Source organism: Drosophila suzukii, chromosome 3, assembly GCF_043229965.1.
Source record: "Drosophila suzukii chromosome 3, CBGP_Dsuzu_IsoJpt1.0, whole genome shotgun sequence".
NCBI lineage: Eukaryota > Metazoa > Arthropoda > Insecta > Diptera > Drosophilidae > Drosophila > Drosophila suzukii.
The window spans coordinates 331,353-339,090 of NC_092082.1; the positions used below are offsets into that span (position 1 = coordinate 331,353).

General features: G+C 40.5%; 1 long non-coding RNA gene across 1 annotated transcript; it reads right to left on the reverse strand.

The window, feature by feature from the left end:
• Nucleotides 1–456: 456 nt before the first annotated feature.
• LOC136116933 (uncharacterized) lies at nt 457–1,084 on the reverse strand. The gene is made up of 3 exons (XR_010654038.2): nt 1,012–1,084; nt 906–960; nt 457–844 (listed from the first exon to the last, which is right to left on the reverse strand). It is a non-coding gene; the product is annotated as an uncharacterized lncRNA (long non-coding RNA).
• Between the last annotated feature and the right edge of the window lie 6,654 nt (nt 1,085–7,738).

The following is a 7,738-nucleotide window of genomic DNA, read 5'->3' on the forward strand; positions in this document are numbered from 1 at the left end:
AATGACGCCATGGAATTACCGCCTCCGTTCCGTTCGCATCATTGTGGCAAAAATAACAGGCAGCTGCTGATAAATTGCGAAAGGGAGCAAAAAACATCACACTTGCGAACAAACAGCCTCAACCCGAATGCAATTTTCGCGGTGGAACGGCGACAGGCAAATTAAACGGATGACGAATCGAAATGATGGATAAGTCGAATGCATCAGAAATGGAATACTATAATTGATGTATCAATAAAGTGCGCAAAGAGGGTTAACTTGCATGCGCTGGCGAATTTCCATTTAATCGGGGAGTTGTGAAAAGCATTGGCATAATGAAGGATTACAGGAATAAGTGAAATCAAGAAGATTACTTTTGAGAGCATAACAGATATAAGTGATATTCTGTAGAGGTTTGGACATTTCAACATAACAATAGCGTTATTCTTATTATTCTGTAGCGTAAGATTATTTTATTGGAAAGTGATAAGAAAAATGGATATTTTTCGGAACACATGTCTATCAAGAAAAACCTTTACAACATCAGAAATGATTCATCATACATATGGGCCACCTACTCATAAGCATTGCAATATCCATAAAGTACGAAATAATGATCCAACACTAATTAGTTTTCTTCTGAATCATGCGATGATCAGGCACCTCCTAACCATCCTCCTTCTTTCCCAGTGGACTGTATCTGTTGTATATGGCGTTGCATCCACTTCGGAATTGGCAATTGGAGTCTGGCCGCGATGTCTCCATTTGTTTGTCGCACATTCGCAAATTGTTCTTTTCCATTCTTTGTCATTAAATGGTCACACACACTCAGTCACGAGTTCTCCGTGAATGAGAAGAGTGACCGCTGGAATTTATGGGTGTCTCTTTGTACCGAGTGTTTGCTTTTTATCTGGGCAAATATTTACGCTGAACTTTCGTGTCAATTGATGTCACATTCCTCCTCCTTTCTCCGCGCTCACCCTGTGTGTGTGAAATTGTAAAGAAAAGTGTGGAATTTTACTGCCAACTGACCCGACACTAAATCAGCTGATAATTCGCCTCCCATCTTTATGGGAGACATCTGTGGATGTCTCTCGGCCTTTCCATTTGCACTGGACGCCATGAGGCGATTTTATTTTCATTTTTGCTGTGTTCGTGTCAAGTATCCGACTATCCGGAGGAGCGAACAGATTTCTGTGTAGGTAGGGTCAGTGATTGGCCTCAGCTTTGCTTTGAACTTGCCAGCTCCTCGAGATTTCCTTCCCTGAGCATAGGAGAAATGTGGGATTGGATGAGGGGATAGCGCCAGATTAGGCCATTTGAGCGTTGAAAGCATTTTTTTCCATATTTCTGTGGGAGTAGATGCAGCATATGGATAGTCAAGGGCGTTATTAGGCCAAATGGGATTATCTGGTCAGGGCTTGGACGAGGCAAAAGTGGAATGGATTGGGGAATTAGTTCTGTCGTTCGAGGAAAAGCCATAAAGCCATTGAGCCATTAGAGCTATTAGGGAATATGCTAAAATATTAAAGTCGACATGGGTGGATAACAGTATAATTCAACCAGTACATATTTTTATCTGCTCAATGTAATTTACTACATCTACAACTTGAATATATGCCAATTAGCATTTCAACCTACCACAAAGTATTGTAAACAGCCCAACTAAGACATGTGTATGTTTACTTCTTAACCTTCCGAAAACCCACACACCACAAAGAACCCCACTAATATGGATATGGGAAGAACTCAAGCTCCGTCCATAAATATTTTAAGCCCCACAAAGCGCTTTTACCGAAAACGAACTTTAACTTGGACAGCATTTAACCAGACAACCACAAATTCACTCCGACACGTTTGCCGACATGGACGTGGACATGGACATGGACTAACCAAACCAGCAGAATATCGGGGCAAAGTGTTGACAGGCCATGACACCAGAACAGCCAACAAACGCCACAACGAAATCCATCATGATAAAGGTCTATTTAAACAATTATTAGTTAAATTAACTGTTAATTTCAATAGGCGAGTGAGCGAGTGAGTGAGTGAGTGAGTCACTGGGTGTGTGATATATGAGGGTCCTGACATTCGAATCGGTTCAGATCGAATCGACTGGAGAGCCGGAACGCCATGGGGCGACGGCCAGAAACGCATTATTAATGCGATTATTGTCCAATGCCAAAATGAGATTCGATGGCATATGCGTGCGGACGGATATCCGAGCCGAACAGAGATCCCGCATAAAGCTAGCGCCCCATTCACCAGCACCATCATCATCATCATAGCTGACCGGCCGACCGACCGACCGACCGTATTCGATGGTATAAAGTATTTTCGTTGTTTGTTGTTTGTGTTTTTGGTGTTTCCGTGGCAAATTGCAGCGGAATACTAATTTACAGATACAAATTGATGCCGTCGCTTTGTCTAACGATAAGCGCAGCGGGCATTCTCCTTCTGCTAACCACTCACCCAACGGGAGAGTGAAATTTTCGGGTGTTGTTGGAAATTCGAAAATTACGTGACTGCATTTGAAAGAAAGAGGCGCAAGAATTTGTCGGAATGTTGAAATTTGGGGCTGTCGCTGAGCTGAATTCTAAATGACAGCGAACGGCAGTGAAGAGGCCCAATATGTCTTCGTCGTCGGCTGTGTCTTGACCGATAGATTTTCCCAGTTTTCCCAGCTGTTTTCCCCGTCCGGCCGACGAGTCCTGCGTGTCTGGCTGGCCTTTCCCTCTGGGGGATAGACGTTTCAGGGCGGGAATGGTCATCAAATATAAAGACAAAACACATTTCGGCAATAATGTTGTTAATTTTTTAAGTTGATAAGGTCAAAGGGCGGTTTACACTAAAGAAAAAAGTGTGCTGGGCCTTTAAAGACAGAGTTCAGGAAATATCTTAAATCGCTGAGATCTAATTTTCTGCTAAAGTTTCTTGAGAGGCGAATAGTGAGAACTTCATTTTATACTCTTAATGGTATTTCCGAAACCTTCGTGGCTTTCCTGTAATATATGCACATCCTTGACCCTCATTTATTCCAGCAGTGCAAGTCCGTTTAAACTAAATCTTTCCTTTGCATATTTGATGCGTTTTGATGTGACAGCTCTGTTTTTTCTCACCCCTTGGATTACCCTAAGTTTTTGGGTAATTTTATTTTCCATTTACCCCGTTAAGGCATTCGTAATGACCTCGATTTGTACACAAAGTACAATTTCTGTTGACATTTTCATGGCAAGTTCAGGGAGCAAGAAAAAGTGGGATGTGTTTTTTTATTTTCAAGAGGTGTAGGATGGGTGGGTCAAAAAGTTCTCGTGCGTGCATTCGGATATCGTCCATGGGGTTTCGTGTCTCGTTCTTTCTCCATTTGCACAGTTCTGGGGCGGGACAACCACCTACAAGCAGCCCCTGTCCGGTGCAACCCTCTCCAGCCCACCTTCCAGTCCTCGGACCCTCCTAATGGAGTTGTAATGAGTGTGAAAATTAATGTCGTCACATTACTCACGCACCCAAATACAGGAATTTCTAACTCGCAGGGAACAGGAAGGGTTCTTCGTTTGCATGGGTGTGCGCCAAAGGGGGTCGGGGGTTGATGGTTCAGTGCTAATATTTGCGCTTAACTGGAACTGAGGTACGCGCCGTAATCAATTGCGAGTGCAAAGGGGTGAGCAAAGCTTGCCGGGGGGTTTGTTTATGGGGTATGGGTGAGTCATGGCATTGATATTGCCGATAAGATATAGCCACGATACGGCGTATAATGAAACTATTCAGTTAAGCTGATAGCAGATAAATCCACAGCGAGAGATTTACCAAGAAGCAGAATAACAGGGCGAATGTACATAGTTCGTGCACAGGTTTTTATAAATTCAAAAATAATTTTTTTAATATAGTGACGATAATTTTACGATCATATAAAAATTGAACAGAAAAGTATGAGAAAAATACATCGGTATGTCTATTATTATAATATTTGATTTTAAGCTCTAACTTTAACTATGAATAAAATTAATAATGAAAATATATCTTTATATTAATTTTTATACTCCCCAATAACTTATGCCTCTATTTATTTGACTTACACTTTGGGAATTGTAAATATTATCTTACTTATCATACAACTTGTTTGCAGCACTTGTATGTTTTACCCTCCCAATATACTCTGTAACCTTTTTCTCTTTCAGAATCGCCCCGAATGCAATTCTTCATACCTCGCCCGGGCATCCATCACATTTCGCTCCATGTAAGTCCAAAGGCTTTTGATTTATTTACACATTTGCTGAACCTTGAAAGACAAACAGGCTGAGCGACAGTCAGACAGAGTGTTAAATATTTATACACTCTTTTCGTTCTTTTTCGGGGGACTGTAAATCACCGGAGTAACGAGTAGTTGAGTAGCTGGGTAGCAGATGCAAGATACAGATACCATATACCATATAGCAGATATAAGATACAAGATACCGTATATCAGAGGCGGAAGGCAGTTATACCTTTGCTGCAGCGGCACGTAAATTGTATCTGGCAGATGCGACATTCTGAGATTAGCAATCAGCCGCATCGCTGTTGGGTAATTATTATTGTTTCTTATTCATATTTGCCCTGGCAATCTGGGGAGGCGCTCGAGAAATATGATTTCATTTCGTTTTTGGTCCCGCTGATTCATAAGCATTTTCTGCGAACTTTCGATTCAAAGGTGTTCTCTTGATTGTTTTGTTTGTCTTACTTTTTGGTTTTTCTAAATTGTTGTCGTTTCTGTGATTTGTTATTTGTTATTTGTGTTTTTCAAGCATTGCCTGCCTCTTGGTAATTTTTCATGATTATTTGTCAGTCATTATTGCTGATTTCGCTATTGTTGACTGCTCGTTCGTTCGCCAGTTTGTGTGATTTTATTTTTAAGATAATGGAACCGAATGCCGTTTTTATAAATAAACTGCATGACGATAAAAATAGACTGGCGAGTTGCACAAAAACAAAGCGGCGCACACTCGAAAACTATGCCATTGTCGATTGTTTTCAAGCTGTTTCTGTTTCGGTTTCAGTTTTTTTTTTCCTATTTCTTTCGTAATGAATAGTTTTGTGTTTCGGCCCACACGCGACTCACTCGCTCCGCCAAATTACCAAGTCACCGGAGCCAGAAGTCAACGAAAACGGCAAAAATCCATCAACATTTATCAAATTCGCTTTGGGCTAATTTTCGCATTTAGATTTTACTACGCAAATAGTTCTCGTCGCAAATCGAAGCGGAACTGGTCGTATTTGAACTCCGTCAAGTGCCTAAGATCGATGACTTTGCCGGGGTCCGAGTTGAAGGTCGCTGGAATCTGAAGATCTGGTAAGATCTGAAGATTTGGTAAACAAATACGTATGGCTAAACTCAACTCAAATAGATCTGATGCATAAGGGTTAATTTTAGAATTGCCATATATGTTTTGGTTTAATGTTTACTTTTGCTTACCACACAGAAACAGAAATATGTAGTTGATTTTTTTCATTTGAAAAGAAATTAAATTCTCTCGAAAAATGTATAGCTTGGACAATGTTGATCTAATCGACAAAACTGATGTACTCGAGTTATAATAATTATTGAGTGCGATGGAAATATTATTATTTTCGGTGTACTTTCACTTTTATAATAGGCCACTCGTTTTTTTTGGTGCGCCCCCCATTAATTCTGAATATCTATACAATTCATCATCACTAAATGGAACACCAGTTCGTATTTATAGAAATTCCTTGTGCTTTTTATTGCACTTGCTTGTGGGCCAATTATCGTACCAAAACAAACAAATAAAAACTAAATATAAATGGTCGTTGGAATACCTTTGAATTTGAGTGGTTGAGCGCAAATGTAAACAGAAATAAGCTGCCAGGCCCTAAAGTCAGGAATGGAAAACGGGGATTCCCCCGCAGGGCTCGACCTCAAAGGAGGCTCTCCCCTACATAGAGTTCTTTGGGCATTCGTTACGCATATCTTTCCGGCACTTAGTTTCGCATACCCACACAAGAACCGCAGAAACCAAACAAACACACACAGGCAAATCCAAAACGGAAGTGCCTCTAATTTCAATATGGCCGCCCTGACCCCTGACTCCTCTGTGTGGGTATTTCTGTGCGAGCTTCTGTGTGTATGTGTGTGACAGAGAAACATTTTCTGACACAATTTCCGAGATTTATTGCCCGCACCACCCACACGCACCACGCTTAAACCGAGCTTTTTTCGGTGGTTGAACCCACGCAGCGGGAAAAGCGGAAAACTCGGTAGGGCGAACGATTAAAGCAAACAACATCTGGGCGAGGGGAGGGTGGTGGAAAAAAGGTTCCTGCAAATAAATCAAATAAAATCGATGATTTTCCTATTACCGTTGTGTTATGTCATGTTCCTTCCTGATTGCGGAACTGGCGCGGGCGAAACGGAAAAGACTCGGCCAGGAACCGGGAAAAATAGCGGACCAAAAACATGCCGCAACACCCTTTTCACCGTTCTGCAAAAGAACGGAGTGCAGTTTTTCCACATTGAATCGATTCTGGATTCGCTTGTTGGCTAATCAAAAAATGTTTCCCTCAGTTTCATATAGGTTTTGTTTTAATAAAAAAGGAAATTAGGTAAAAGTGAGGAGGTAAAAGCTTCTTCCAAAGATTAAATTATAAAAAAATGATTTAAAAGAAACATAAATGTGCACTAAAGTTAAAACTTTCAAAATTAACAGAATTATAGGTTTAAAAGTTCATCCCCGAGTTACTCTAGTTTTTAGAATATTTTTAACTTTGATATGGGTCTTAAAACATTTTTCAATTTCTGTTTTATTTTCTAATATACCCATTTTCGAAAAGGGTATGTTTATAAAAATTATTTCAGCAAAAACGCTCAGCTTATTTGCCTTCGGCTTGGCCATGAAGGAGCTTACTACCCACCCACCTTATCCTTACCCTCACCCTCTCCTTTCCCCTCCCTTCGTCCTTTTGGACCACCCCTTCAATATTGGTTCGCCTGTCACAAAATGACAAATGAATTTTGAAATAAGCGTTTTGGATCCGTTTGATTGTTTGTTTTTTCAGCCACAGCACTTGGTCTTTCTCGTCGTTCCCCCCTCGCCCATCTATAAACCGGAACTGATATAGCCCGGCCAATGTGTGTGTGTGTGTGTGGGGTGCCAATGATTGGCATTGAGCAGAAAGTTAAATTGATTTCAATGCAGAGAAAAGCAATTGAAAAGCGCAGCGTTTGTGAATGCGGCTGCCATTTGCATATCGAATGGCAATTTACCGTTGCACTTGACAGCAGTAGCTGATGGTGGGAGGGTGGTGTTTGGCCCTCGGATAAATCTGAAATCTGGAATCTGAAATCCGAGTTGGGCGGCGCCAATATATTCAGGTCTTTAATGTGGGCTTAATGGTGCAGCTATTCTCTTTTATTTCCACCCCGCATTCCGTCGCTTCAAAGTCAAATTAATATTGATTTATTGTCAGACTAGTTGACTTTAATTCTTAGGATAATTCTGATTGATTTTGTTTACTTTTGCCACAAGCTATGAATGCTGTTAAATTTTCTTTGTTTAAAGGCTGCGACATTTATTGCTGGATTCATTTAATTAATGTTCTTTTTTGACATTTTATTACGGGCGCCAATTAAATTCTAATTGCGATATTTAAGTTTTACTATCCGAAAATGCTTTCATGTTCATTTGGTGGAATTTTCTTTTTTTGAGTAAACATTTGTATTTGCCTTTAAATTGTATAATAATTAATTTGTGGTAATCATTGTCTT